This window comes from Ovis canadensis, chromosome 2, assembly GCF_042477335.2.
Source record: "Ovis canadensis isolate MfBH-ARS-UI-01 breed Bighorn chromosome 2, ARS-UI_OviCan_v2, whole genome shotgun sequence".
In the NCBI taxonomy this organism is placed as follows: domain Eukaryota; kingdom Metazoa; phylum Chordata; class Mammalia; order Artiodactyla; family Bovidae; genus Ovis; species Ovis canadensis.
Genome location: NC_091246.1, coordinates 196,849,393 through 196,865,314, shown reverse-complemented (window position 1 = coordinate 196,865,314; position 15,922 = coordinate 196,849,393). Strand labels below are relative to the sequence as shown.

Below are 15,922 nucleotides of genomic sequence, written 5' to 3'. Positions count from 1 at the left end.
CCTGAATTTAGCTGGGAAGCATATATAGTTAATCTGATCAAAGGTCACCTACAAACAACCATCATCAGATTCAATCTTCAAAAGAAAATCACTCCCATATTGTTTTCATCTAGTTCAGAATCACTTAATAGCTATGACTTCTCTGAAAGAGTAAGTGCACATTCCCGAACCTGGCTTCTGCTGCCTTCACAATCTCGTTACAATCTATCCAGATTCAATACTCTGTGTTCTTACATCCATGTCTCTTCCCACACTCTCCCTCAAAATCTCTACAGTGAATTACTACTGTCCCAAATGTACTGTGTATGCGGGCTTCTCATCCACTGTCAAAATTGGGATTGTTCTGGTCGCAAAATAAACATGCATTTTTGTTTCTCTAAAACACCATAGTGGGCTGAAACAATTGTGAACAAAATAATTCATAGGATTCTTCTAAGGATTTTATGAGAAGGTGTATTTAATAATAAATTACCTAGCCAATAAAGACTGGTAGGGTTTTCATAGCGGTTAAAAGATTTTGTCAACACTGACTGTATATTGAAACTGACCAGAGAATTCAGACTAAACATCTTCCTCCTGAACCTAAAATGTTTGGTTTTGTTTTTCACATTGATGACATTCAGCATCTAATCACTCTGTTGAGAAGACATTTATAAAGTTTTGTTATTTTTTCCAGGCCAAAACTGATTCTAAAATGTCTCTAGTTCCATTTATTGAAACTTAATTGCCTATAATCCACTCATTGAAGACACAGCAAAGAACTTCAAGAGTATTACCTTGTTTAACATGCTTAAGTATCATACTCTCTATATGTTATTAATTCCACATTTTTATAAATATTAAAAAAATAAAGTTGAAAAGAATGTATAAATTTCCCTTTGCCAAAACAATCAGTATGTAGGAAAGGTAGTATTCAAATAAAGTATTTTTAATTCTAAAACTGTGTTTTTTCAGTAACTCAGATTGTCTTTCTGGGCCACCTGGCTTGGTCTTCAAAATCTAAAGCAACTGTAAATTTCAGTTCACCCACATGGGACAATAAGGCTCTATTGACAGGTTTCCTGTGATGATGTTTCACAGACAAATTGGTTTACTACTGGATTAAACAGAGCAGTTTTGGGAAGATTATTTCAGTCCCTAATTTAGCATCTCTAGTTTCTTTCCTATAAGCATCCAAGTCTGAATTGGTGAATAGCCAAGCCCTGAAAGCAATGACTTGAGAATAATGTCATGCAGAGAACAAGGCAAATGCAAGCTGGATTTTTTCCAATCCTCTTCTCATTCACATTTCTTTCTGGTTTAGGTCCTTCTGTCAACTCCATTCAATAAATGTCTCTGGAGGATATACTTTATGCCAGATTTTTAGAAACTGAAGCCACAAAAGTACACAATGTACTTTTTTTTTCTTTCTTTAAAAAAAAAAAATTGGTCTTGTTTGTTTATCATGGATTTTTTGAATCAATTTTTATGTATATTTTGGCTATGCCTTGTAGCATGTGAGACCTTATATCCCTGACCAGATCCCTGACCAGGCCCCCTGCAGTGGAAGCTCAGAATCTCAACCACTGGACCACCAGAAAATTCCCCAGAATGTACTCTCTATATTAACCAGTGAGGTCCTTATTGCAGAGACCAATGTGTTGCAAAATAGGAACTTATGAACAATAAATCTGCAGATGTTTCTTTGCAGGGGATTGCCACAGTCATATCAGTTTGGGGCATGCTTCATGTCATTAGCTCTTCCTTGATATTTGTTGTATCTATTAGCTTATTAGATATCCTGTAGTGAGGAAATACATTTTACTTTATCTAGGTCTGGTTTTGCACAAGAGAATTCTAGCTACAGAAATGTTACTTTTTCCTCTTGCAAAATGTAGTAAAATTCTATGAAATTAGATTTCCTTCAAACACATTTTTAAGGAAATAGTTACTAACCTACTAGGCTTCTCCATCCATGGGATTCTCCATGCAAGAATACTGGAGTGGATTGCCATTTCCTTCTCCAGGGGATCTTCCCGACCCAGGAATTGAACCCGGGTCTCCTGCGTTGGAGGCAGACGCTTTAACCTCTGAGCCACCAGGGAAGATAAAATATTTTACTAGGCTCATAACCAGTATTTCTATCTCTCTTCTCCCTTATCTAATCATTCTTTTACACAATTGTCAAGATTATCTTCCTCAGAGAATTATCAGATGATGCAGGCTCTGTTTATTGTTGGAGTATCAAATAAAACATTTTCAAACAAACAACTCAGCCTATAATTTTACAATGAATTTTAACACATTATTAGAGCCTTTTCATTTAGTTTTATTTTCTGTCAAAGTTGCTTCCACAGCTTTGTGTCCTTCTGTTTTTATTGTTTGTTTGTTTGTTTGTTTTTAGTCTCTCAAGCTGAGTAAAATGGTACCCTGTGTGGGGGTGTGTGCTCAGCCATGTATGACTCTTTGTGAACCATGGACTGTAGCTCACCAGACTCCTCTATCCATCGGATTTCCCAGGCATGAATCCTATGGATTCATTTCCCAGGGAATCCCATGGATGTCCCAGGCAAGAATACTGGAGCGGGTTGCCATTTCCTTCTCCAGGGAATCCTTTCCCTCAAAGTCACCACAGGGCACATATCCTTAATATCTGTGTCTAGAATATCCCTTTTCTCTTTCTCTGCCTCCATGTTTATTGAAAGTTAAAAGGAGAAAAAAGTGATGCTTCAGAGTAAGCTGGTGGCTTAATTTAATCTGAGGAGACTTTTGGAAACAAATGAAATAAGATATTATTTTCTTAAAAGTTGGCTAAATGGAGTTTTTACTGGGTGATTTAGTGAGACAACAGGATTTTGCTTGAATTGTTGTACATTACACTGCCAAAAAATAGATTGGAAATGTCAGTGGCTTGTTTTAATGTAAAGTCTCCATGTGTTTGGTAAAACATATTGGCTTCAAAGTAATAGTGTACTTTTGACTTGATATATATCGACCCATACCTAGTAGGGACTTATTGATTGTTTTCAGTAAATACTCTGTGAAATGCTTTCTCATTTAGCTAACAATAAAGCTCAGCTTTCAGCAAGATTTTTTTTTCCCCTGTTCAGGTAGAAAAATTTGTTGATCATAGTGCCTGTTCTTAAAGTAGATCTGAAACTATTAGTTTAATGGGTGCAAAATCCAGAGACCTGAGTGAAAAAACAGTTTTTTAAAGATAATAATGCTAATTTAGAAAATAGCATTTTCCTACTATGTTTATACACATAAAATGTGGTTAGTATTATTCCAACTATATAAAATTTGAAAATAAAAATGATGTAAAAAGATTAGACAATATGCATAAATTAATATTAATCAGGAATGTTCTCTAATTAGTTTCCAATTTATAAATAAATAAACATTTAACCAAGATCATGTTTTAGTACAAAAGATGTGTTTGTATTGAGAACTTTCATTTCATTGTTTCTCCTCATGCAGCTTGAAAACATTCTTTAACTTTCATTCATGTTATATCACTTACTAAAAGGTTACATTTTCTACAATGAGATAAAGCTTAACTTTTTTCAAATTTATGTAGCTATAATTACACTGTTTCTGACATTAAATAGGCCAAAAAAAAATAAGTTACCATATTTAGATAAGCATGTTGGAGACTTGTCCAGTGTTTTTGACAAACAAAAATGTATTTTTGTATATGAGGGTGTAACTCAAATTCAGGTCCCAAGAAAAATCACAATTATTAAATCAGGATACTTTTATTATTACATCCAAATAGCTAAAACTATGTAACTTGGCAAATTTCAGGGGGTTTCTCTATAGCAGTTTGTAACTATCAATAATAAATAATGCATACAGAGTTTTCTTTCTTCTATTTTTCTGGGCTTTCCAAATTTTACTTAATTATTATAAGTGAGATGATAATTAGAGCTATTTTTAAAATATTTGCAAGTGAACCTAAGGCTTTTTTTTTAAATATTGAAGTATATTTAATTTACAATGTTGTGTTAATTCAGGTGTACAGTAAAGTGATCCAGTTATACATATGTATATATCTATTCTTTTTCATAATACTTTGAGCTGTGGTGTTGGAGAAGACTTTTGAGAGTCCCTTGGACATCAAGGAGATTAAAAAAGTCAATTCTGAAAGAAATCAGTCCTGAATATTCATTGGAAGGACTGATGCTGAAGCTCCAATGCTTTGGCCACCTAATGTGATTGACTCATTGGAAAAGACCTTGATAGTAGGAAAGATTGAAGGCCAGATGAGAAGGGGCTGACAGAGGATGAGATGGTTGGATGGCATCACAAACTCCATGGACATGAGTTTGAGCAAGCTCCAGGAGTTGGAGATGGACAGGGAGGTCTGGCGTGCTGCAGTCCATGAGGTCTCAAAGAGTCGGACACGACTGAGCAACTGAACTGAAATGATTCTTTTTCAGATTATTTTCCCACATCAGTTCAGCTCAGTTCAGTTCCCCAGTCATGTTTGACGCTTTGTGACCTCATGGACTGCAGCATACCAGACCTCCCTGGCCATAACCAACCCCCAGAATTTACTCAAACTTATGTCCATTGAGTCAATGATGACATCCCGCCATCTCATCCTCTGTCGTTCCCTTTTCCTCCCACCTTCAATCTTTCCTAGCATCAGGATCTTTTCCAATAAGTTACTTCTTCTCATCAAGTGGTCAAAGTATTGGAGTTTCAGCTTCAACACCAGTCTTTCCAATGAACATTCAGGACTGATCTCCTTTAGGATGGACTGGTTAGATCTCCTTGCAGTCCAAGGGATCCTTAAGAGTCTTCTCAAACAACACCACAGTTCAAAAGCATCAATTCTTTGGCACTCAGCTTTCTTTATAATCCAACTCTCACATCCATACATGACTACTGGAAAAGCCATAGCCTTTACTAGATGGACCTTTGTTGGCAAAGTAATGTCTCTGCTTTTCAATATGCTATCTAGGTTGGTCATAACTTTTCTTCCAAGGAACAATGGCTGAGGTCAACAACTGCAGTGATTTTGGAGCCCCTGAAAATAAAGTCTGTCACTGTTTCCACTGTTTGTCCATCTATTTCCCATGAAGTGATGGGACCAGATGCCATGATCTCAGTTTTCTGAATGTTGAGTTTTAAGCTGACTTTTTCACTCTCCTCTCTCACTTTCATCAAAAGGCTCTTTAGTTTCTCTTCACTTTCTTCCATATAGGTGGTGTCATCTGCATATATGAGGTTATTGATATTTCTCCCAGCAATCTTGATTCCAGCTTGTGCTGCATCCAGCCTCACATTTCTCATGATGTACTCTGTATATAAGTTAAATAAGCAGGGTGACAATGTACAGCCTTGTTGTACTCCTTTCCCTATTTGGAACCAGTCTATTTTTCCATGTACAGTTCTAACTGCATTTTCCCACATAGGTTATTATAAAATATTGAGTATAGTTCCTCATGCTATACAGCAGGTCATTTTTGGTTATATATTATATATATTTTGCTATGCATATGAAACAGAATTATCATTTATCCCTTCCTCCCAAGGCCTTTTGAAGCTAAAGGGAGAAAGGGGCAGCAGAGGATGAGATGGTTAGATAGCACATGAATTGGAGCGAACTCTGAGAGATGGTGAAGGACAGGGAAGCCTGGCAAGCTGCAGTACCTGGGTTTGCAGAGTCAGACGTGAATTAGGACTGAATAATAACAAGAGGTTTTTCAGTATAATTTGTTAACACAGACATGCAGAAACACACACACACACACACATAAAATATATATATATAGCATAGAGTAGAACACATATGTCATAGCATTAGAAACAGTAATAGAGAATGTCTTTTCATAACTGTTACAAAGACTGGGTGCTAGTGGTCAAATGTACTGGCAGCATCTAATGAGAAGGAGCTAGAATTAGCATCCATCTTACATTAGGAAAGGTTTTTTGTAGGGACTAACTGTCAGACTGCTCTCAGCTCTGTTTCCTTAATTTTGGCTATGCTGTTCTCTATCACAGAAACCACATTTGCCTGGAGGCTTTGCCAACTTACTCTCCAGGGAGTTCAGCCAATAGGAGATGATGGAGGGTGATTGGAAGGGTGCCTCCAGCTGAGTGTGAGTCCGTTCTGCCGAAGAGACTACAAGTCCTCCACTATGGTTCCCAGACTTGCTAGATGACAAAGTTGTAGTCCAGTATGCCAGGTTTCAGGAAGCTATCTCCTCTCCTGATGCCTCCATTTTTAGTGGTATTTATTTCCTCTCTTGTTAATAGTTAGGTTTGTCTCGGGTCTCCATCATCATGTAACTGATTTTCTGCATTAAATTTCTTCTGTTTTAAGTATTTAGATGAGCTGCTGTTTTCCTGATCAACCACCCATAAATCCATCCATCATTACTTTGTTTTCATTTTGTGAACCCTTGGTATCTTGAATATTTGTATTGTTTATTTTAATGCTCCTATAAATTGGACAGCCAAAATGTACCAGGCGTTGTGAATTTCTGCCTGCCTACCTGTCTCTCTAGTCTCATATCAAGAGACAATTGCCTCAAAAGGTGTGGGGGAGGGATGGAGTGGGAGATTAGGACTGTTGTTCAGTCTCTAAGTTGTATATGATTATTTGTGAGCCCATGGACTGCAGCATGCCAGGCTCTCCTGTCATTCACTGTCTCCAAGAACTTGCTCAAATTTATGTCCACTGAGTCAGCAATGTTGTCTGACCGTCTCGTCTTATGCCACCCCTTCTCCTTGTGCCTTCAGCTTTTCCTGCCACCAGGGTCTTTTGCAATGACCCGGCTCTTTGCCTCAGGTGGCCAAAATATTGGAGCTTCAGCTTCAGCATCAGTCCTTCCCATGAATAGTCAGTGTTGATTTCCTTTAAGAAGAGCTGGTTTGATCTCCTTGCAATCTAAGGGACTCGCAAGAGTCTTCTCCAGCACCACAATTTGAAAACACCAATTTTTTGTTGCTTAGCATTCCAACTCTCACATCTATACATGACTACTGGAAAAACCAAAGCTTTGATGATATGGATCTTTGTTGGTAAAGTGATGTCCTACTCAGTTTCAGTCACGAGTCTTGGTGTGTAGCCAGGTTCATATCACCTCAGGCCTGTGCTCTATTTAACTCATTACAATTTCACATTCTCACTTTTGGGACATAAATCCATTATAGCAAGTTTACCACAAGTTATGTCAACTTGAGCCATTTGGTCATAATCAATGTATTCCTGCTCACCATCCTCCCCATATTTCACAGTAGAAGGAGCAGGTGCATACAGCATTAAGAATAGAATTCTGCTTTTGATTCTGGGCCATTTCAGCTCCAAAAGCTATAAGGTAGGCCTTTGTTAGCAGGGCAGTTAGGACACCAACAATGATAAGGCAAAATGGATATTGAGCTCTAGAAAGCCAGTGAATTCTGTATTATTTCAGAGCAGTGGTCAGTCTTTTACCATTGATTAGGAATGAGCAACAGGGTGTAGTGTTGTATCTACAGATGTCTACAATGTTGTATGAAGAACTTCAGTTCATATGTCACCTTCATACACAGAGGCATTATTAGACCATCAAAATGATGTGTTTGAAGCTCTGACCAGTGAAAACCCTGTGTTTAGTTCTCTGTCTTTTAAGTTAACTGTGGTATTTCTTAAAATTCTTTTGATGTCTCAAGAGCCACTAATGAACACAGATGAATACAAAGCCTGCTGTAGGCACCAACTGTGAGAGCTTACATCAGACTGCTTAGTTGTAGAGTTCTTTCATTCCAAATATCTTAATACCAATCTGGGGCATGTCCTTTCCTCTGCTATCTTTGAGTCTCAAGATTAAAAGGAAATATCCAACTTAATTATAATGGTGAGGTTGTGAGTGGGACGGTGAATTGAAACTGGTCAGGCTTGGATTTTTGATTCTAGCTCCAGCATGGACTAGTTATCAAAGTTTTATCCCTCTAGGCTTTGCCTGTTAAAATGCGGGCATTTGTAGCATTTAAATTTGAAAGTTATTTGAAGGGTCACATTGATAGTTCTTATTATTTACATAAATTCTATAGACATGTCTTAGATTTATGGTAAAGGGTGACTCTGATATATATATATATATATTTACTGATAATAGTTATTACTGATAATATTTACTGAATAATATTCAGGATGGACAACTTGATATGGAAGAAAATCATATTGAAATCTCATTGCCGCATTTAAGATGCTTGAGCTGAGAGAGCTAAATTGTCTTTACTATTCGAAGAAATAGCACTGTGCTTAGAGCAACATAGTGTAACCTACTGGACTAATTTATTTTGTCATTGGTTATTAGGAAGTTAAAGTGCAAGATTCCAAATTCCCTTTCAGATAAAAAACAAGCAAATGAAAAAAATACCATGATTCTCTAATTTATATCTGCTGTGTTTGTGTATTGTAGTCTATAACATTTATAGGAAATGCTGTCTGAAGCTCTTGAGAAATTCTGGCATTCCAATCCAACACACAGTGGAATCAACTTTCATTAAAAAGCATGTTCTGTCTGAGAAAGAGCATCATTTACAATTCCAAATAGCATTTGATGCAATCCATAATATTATCCAGATCCAGGCTTAAAAAATAAAGGTTAATAATACTCTTCAGATAACTCAGATTGCTTTTTTCTCTGATTTTGATAAAGCAAAAATAAAAATTTTATTAAATATTAAGGCCCATGAAATAAGAGCAATCACTTTTCAGAACCAATATTAAAAATATAATGGAGATTTGTCTTCCAAGTTTTCACTCAAAATTTCTATCTAACTTTTAAAAACCCTGTCTGTATTAATGAGGTTAGAAACTTCGATTCTCTAATATCTATTTGCTGGAGAATAAATAGTGCTTTACCTGGGTGTTCTGTTTTTCTGTGTCGCTGTTATACAGGTCACTTGACAGACCTATAATACATTTGAGTATTTCAAGTATTCTCTAGCCTTACAAGCACTTTACTGCCTCTTCTGATTCACTATCTCCCCAAAATGATTTTCATTTATTTAAGAATCCCATAAAAATATAACCTTCTCTGCCTTTAGAATTTCCATTCTTTATTTGGCAGACTGCATCCCTTGTTTTATAAACTGAAGTAATGATACAGTGTAAGTATTTATGTTTGTACTTCTTCAGTTTTGAACTCTCAATTAGCTGGTATTCTGGATAATGAGATTTCTTTAAGATTTTCTTTACGGTTTATCTTTCTTTGCTTCTAAGTAGCATTAATGATAGAGACTTAAATATGGCAATGAAACTTCAATGTTTATTACTTATATCACTGACAAAAATTTAACTTGCCTAAGATAAAAAACTATTTTAAAAGAGAGAAGAATATGGTAAAAAAAAAATGTTACATAGAAAATGGGTTAGAGATACAAGCATATATTTTATAGAAAAAGAAAGTTCAGTGTGCTTAATCATATAAAACAGTTTTTAAAATATGCTTTCAAACTGGGTAATGAGATAAATATTTTTTTAATTCACTGATATATGATTTCTTTTCCAACACATTGGCAAAGTATAAAATTTGGCCATGTGCTTTGTTGTTGAGACAATAGAGGAATAATGACCCTAAAAACACAGCATGATCCTTTTCCTACTGTAGGGAATGTGGCATTGCTGTCAAACTTACCTATGCATTAACTCTCTGATCCAAGTATTCTTCCTTTAAGAATATATTGCCAAAGTTGGTACTGATAAACCTATTTCAGGGCAGCAATGCAGATACAGACATAGAGAACAGACTTGTGGACACCGTGGGAGAAGGAGAGGGCGGGACAAATTGAGAGAGTAACAGGAAACATATACATTACCATATGTAAAATAGATAGCCAATGGGAATTTGCTGTATGATGCAGGGAGCTCAAACCCAAGCTCTGTGATAACAAAGAGGGGTGGGATTGGGTGAGAGTTGGAAGGAAGGTTCAAGAGGGAAGAGACATATGTGTACCTATGGCTGGTTCATATTGATATTTGGCAGAAACCAACACAATATTGTAAAACAATTATCCTCCAAATAAAAATAAATAATTTTTAAAATATAAGTAAGTTTTTAAAGTTTAGGAAAAAAAAGTATGTTGCAAGGCAGCCACATAGCATATCATCACCTGGATGGGATGTCCCTGTCAGGACACTCGCATCAGAGTTCCCAGCTCCACCCCACCACAGATCCCACATGCACGATGGCAGTCCCCATTCAGTGGGGGAGATGGAGGGTCTGTCAAGTGAATCTGGTAAAAAAAAAAAAAAAGGAGCATACATATCTTATACACAGAAACATTTTTTATAGCAAAAGATAGAGATACCCCAAATGTCCATTATAAGGGGAAGATTGAATAAACTAATAGATCTATGAAAATGAGAGTAGGCAGGTATATAAAAGATTGAGAAATATCTCTATATGATCCCATGAGAGATATCCTAAATATAAGGGAGAGAAGGAGGGAAACAATGTGGAGAAAATATTTTACTGTAAACAATGCAATCATTTACTAATTGATTATTAAGAAACACAACACAGTAAAGCAGCTATACTCTGATAAAAATTAATAAAAACTAAAACCTGAAGATTTCATGTTAAAAAAATATATAGTATCATATATGTAGATACAAACACGTGTACAAAACATGTCTGCACTTATAAGAAAAATAATGAAAGCATAAATCATAAAATTAAACAGAAGGTTAATTTTGTAAGGAATAAGGAAAAAAAAAGTGGAAGTGACAGGAATAGAAGTTAGAATTTTCTGAATATGTGATATTTTCCAGATATGACTTTTTAAGACTATGAATATTGTATATACATGTAAAGTAATATTCAAAACCAGGGAAAATGAAACAAACACACCCAAACTTGTCCCCAAGTTGATGACATAATTGAATCAAGAAAAATTATTTCAAAATATGTAAAACACAACAATTTTACTGTTATTCCAGTGGGTGGATTATACCATAAGGAAAAAGTAAACTTTCACCAAACAAACAAAATATTAACTACTTTAGTAGTCATATTGTCAAAGGTAATGGTGGTATAATTATCCTGAAACTGTTGACTATGTATTATGAAATAAAGCACTGAGCAATATTCTTTTTTTATAATTTCTTTTTAATTGAAGAATAGTTGCTTTACAATAGTGTGTTGGTTTCTGCCATACATCAACATGAATCAGCCATACATCTCTTCCCTCTTGAGCCTCCCTCCCACCTCCCACCCCATCGCACCCCTCTAGGTTGTAACAGAGCCAAAGTTTGTGTTCCCTGAGCCATACAGCAAATTCCCACTGGCCATCTATTTTACATATGGTAATGCATATGTTTCCATGATACTATTTCCATTCATTCTACCCTCCCCTCTCCCTACTACACCATGTCCATAAGTCTGTTCTCTATGTCTATATCTCCATTGCTGACTTGCAAATAATTTCATCAGTACCATCTTTCTAGATTTCATGTGTATGTGTTAATATATGACATTTGTTTTACATTGTTTGACTTACTTCACTCTGTATAATAGGTTCTAGGTTCATCCATCTCATTACAACTGACTCAAATGTGTTCCTTTTTTATGGCTAAGTAATATTCCTTTGTATATATCTACCAGAGCTTCTTTATCTATTCACCTGTTGATGGACATCTAGGTAGATTCCATGTCCTCACTATTGTAAATATTAATGAACTTCTGGGTACATGTGTCTTTTTTAATTATGGTTTTCTCAGGGTAGAATTAGGGCAAAGGAGATACAAGGTAAGGTCACTGAAGCTCAGTAAAAATCATGCAGTTTTGAACTTGAATTGGAAGTACCAGTATGGACTTGAGATATGTCTGAACTAATAAGCACCAAAAAAATTGACAAAATTAGAGTCCTTGAGTTGCAACTCCTAATGAAGTATTATGTCTAGATAGTGACCATCAACAGCTGCCAATATCATTATTTTTGTACAATCTACTGAATGTTGTGTATTCCCTAGTGGCAATAAACTACCAATCTGTGGAGAATGTTTACTGGAAGTTTTATGATTCTTATCAGACCCAAAAATAAATTAACAGGAAATGTTGGAAACTGAGAACACAGTACATGAGAGCAGAAAGAATGACTATGAAAACTTCACATGACAAATATCTGATTTCTTCAGCAAACAATTGCAAGTGAAATTAAAAAGTTAGAATCAATAATTCAAGCAAAACTTAAGAGATATATCAGACAACTGCCACATATTTGAATCCAAATTTAAGCAAGCAACTTTTTTTAATGACAGGAAAATTTGAAGGCTATCTACTAAATAATTGATTATATTAAAAATCATTTCTAATTTATTTATAATTTTGAGCATATTAATGTGGTTATTTTAGAAGGAAAAAGGACTTATCTTTTAGAAATACATGCTGATATGTTTACAGATGGCATGGTGTTACATCTGATTTCTTCAAAATAATCAAAGTTGGGATAACTTCTTGATGGTATAGGTGAAAAAAAAAAAACTGTCCATGACTTGATAATTTTTGATACATATCTAGTTTATTACATCTTTCACACTATTTTTTATGTTTAAATATCACATAGTTTAAAGCAGAGAACATAATCATTGTGTAATTGTTTAGCAGTTTGAGATACTTCAATATGGATGAAATAATTAAGCTGTAAGGTGTTATAAAGACAACTCATATAAAGATTCCTAGAATAAAAAGAAAAAAATCTTGCCAGCTGGCCATATACTATATGCATTATTTTTATTCTATGGTCATGGATTTTGTCTCTAGGAGTCTATTGTTAAAACTTCTCCCACAATATAAACAAAAGAATAATTGCTCCAACATTTTGAGAAATTCTACCATCAGAGTTTGGCAGTTCTAATAGCTAACAAGTAAATAAATATATAAGAGTAAAGCATTTTGATATAAGAATGGATTTAAAAGCACTGTGTAGAAGCTCAGTTACAGAGAACTGATATTATTCTAGCTAGCTTAAATTGGAAGGGGTTTATTATAGGATGTAACATTGTCACAGAGGGTTAGGAGAGCTAACAATACATTCTAGGTTGAGCTTCTAAACAGTGCTACCAAAACCTTTCATCAGACCTGAGCTTCCAAAATTGCTGCTGTATAATCTATGATAAGAAAATTCATGCTATCATTATATCAACAATTTGCGATATTGCTCCAATCAGAGAACCAGCTTTAGGACCATGAGCCACATTTGCTACACTGTGTATCAGAAAGAAAAAAAAAAAAAAAGATGCAAGAAGGGCTGATTGGCCCAATTTAAATTAAATCTGGAACTCTACTTGTAAAAAATGTCTTCTACTTGCAGCAACATGGATGCAACCAGAGGTTACCATACCAAGTGAAACAAATCAGAAAGAGAAAGACAAATACTATATAATCCATTTACATATGGAATCCAAAATATGACATAAATGAACCTATCTATGAAATAGAAGCAGACTCACAGACATAGAAAACAGTTGTGGTTTCCAAGGGAAGGGGGTTAGGGGAGAGATGGATTGAGAGTTTGGGATTAGCAGACACAAACTATTACATGAAGAATGGATAAAAACAAGGTCCAACTGTATATCACGGGGAACTGTATTCGGTATGCTATGATAAACCACAATGGAAAAGAATATTCTAAAAATATATATAGGGTCCAAAAGACTGTTCTATACATCTGTGTCTCTTGTGCTGTCTTGCATACAGGGTTATCGTTACCATCTTTCTAAATTACATATATATGCGTTAATATACTGTATCATTGTTTTTCTTTCTGGCTTACTTCACTCTGTATAATCAGCTCCAGTTTCATCCACCTCAGTAGAACTGATTCAAATGCATTCTTTTTAATGCCTGAGTAATACTCCATTGTGTATATGTAACCACAGCTTTCTTATCCATTCATTTGCTGATGGACATCTAGGTTGCTTCCATGTCTTGGCTATTATAAACAGTGCTGCGATGAACACTGGGGTACATGAGACAGCAAAAGAAACACAGATGTATAGAATAGGCTTTTGGACTCTGTGGGAGAGGGAGAGGGTGAGATGATTTGGGAGAATGGCGTTGAAACATGTTAATATCAAATATGAAATGAATTGCCAGTCCAGGTTTGATGCATGATACTGGATGCTTGAGGCTGGTGCACTGAGATGACCCAGAGGGATGGTATGGGGAGGGAGGTGGGAGAGGTGTTCAGGATAGGGAACACGTGTATACCTGTGGCAGATTCATGTTGATGTATGGCAAAACCAATACAATATTGTAAAGTATTAACCTCCAATTAAAATAAATAAATAAATAAATATATATATATATATGGAATTCCCTGTGGTCCAATGATTAAGACTCTGGTCATTTACTGCCAGGGACACAGGTTTAATCCCTGGACAGGGGATTAAGATACCTCAAAGACATGCAATGTAGACAAAATTTTTTTTAATATATTTATGACCTTAATTGAATCCATTAGAATTATACAGTGGAGATGACAATTAGATTCAATGGACTAGATCTGGTAGACGAAGTGCCTGAAGAACTAAGGACCAGAGGTTCATAACATTGTTCAAGAAGCAGTGACCAAGACCATCCCAAGGAAAAAGAAATGTTAGAAGGAAAAATAGTTGTCTGAAGAGGCTTTACAAATAGCTGAGGGAAGAAAAGAAGCAAAAGCAAAGGAGAAACGAAAAGATTAATACAAATGAACACAGAGTTCTAGAGAAAAGCAAGGAGAGATAGGAAAGCCTTCTTAAGTCAACAATGCAAAGAGATAGAGGAAAACAGTAGAATGGCAAAGATTAGAGATCTCTTCAGGAAAACTGGAAATGTTAAGGGGAATTTTCTGCAAGGATGGGCACAATAAAGGACAGAGATGATGAGGATCTAATAGAGCAGAGGAGATTAAGAAGAGGTGGCAAGAGTAAACAGAAAAACTATGCAAAAGAGGTCTTAATGACTGGGATAACCATGATGATGTGGTCACTCACTTAGAGCCAGATATTCTGAATGTGAAGTCAAGTGGGCCTTAGGAAGCATTTGTACAAACAAAGTTAGTGGAGTTGATGGAATACCAGTTGAGCTATTTCAAGTTTTAAAAATATCATGCTGTTCAAAGTGCTGCACTCAATATGCCAGCAAATAAGGAAAACTCAGCCATGGCCACAGGACTGAAAAGGTCAGTTTTCAATCCAATTCAAACAAAAGGCGATAGTAAAGATTGTTCAAACTACCTTACAATTGCTCTCATTTCACAGACTAGTAAGGTTATGCTCAAAATCATTCAAGCAAGGCTTCATTAGTATGTGAACAGAGAACTTTCAACTTTAAACGTTTAGAAAAGGCATAGGAATCAGAAATCAAATTGACAATACTCATTGGATCATGCAGAAAGAAAGGGAATTCCAGAAAAAATATTGACTTCTGCTTCATTGAATACACTAAAGTCTTTGACTGTGTGGATCACAATAAACTGTGGAAAATTATTAAAGAAATTGGAATAAAAACAGACCATTTTACCTGTCTCCTGAGAAACCAGTATATGGTTCAAGAAGCAACAGTTAGAACCTTAAATTGAAAAACTGACTGGTTCAAAATTGGGAAAAGAATAAGACAAGTCTGTATATTGTCACCTTCCTATTTAAGTTATAGACAGAGTACATCATGTGAAATGCTGGGGTGGATGAATCACAAGCTAGAATCAAGATTGCTGGGAAAAATATCAGCAACCTCAGATAGGCAGATTATGCCACTCTAATGGTAGAAAGTGAAGACGAACTATATAGCCTCTTGAAGGCGAAACAGGAGAGCAAAAAATCTAGCTCTAGCTTTAAACTCAACATTCAAAAAACTGAAATCATGGCATCCAGTCCCATTACTTCATGATAAATAGAAGAGGAAAATGTATAAACAGTGACAGATTTTATTTTCTTGGGCTTCAAAATCACTGCAGA

At 35.5% G+C, this 15,922-nt stretch overlaps 1 non-coding gene across 1 annotated transcript; it reads right to left on the bottom strand.

Moving 5' to 3' along the window:
• Positions 1 to 2,012: 2,012 nt before the first annotated feature.
• TRNAW-CCA (transfer RNA tryptophan (anticodon CCA)) lies at positions 2,013 to 2,084 on the bottom strand. The gene has a single exon. It is a non-coding gene; the product is annotated as a tRNA-Trp (tRNA).
• Positions 2,085 to 15,922: the final 13,838 nt, after the last annotated feature.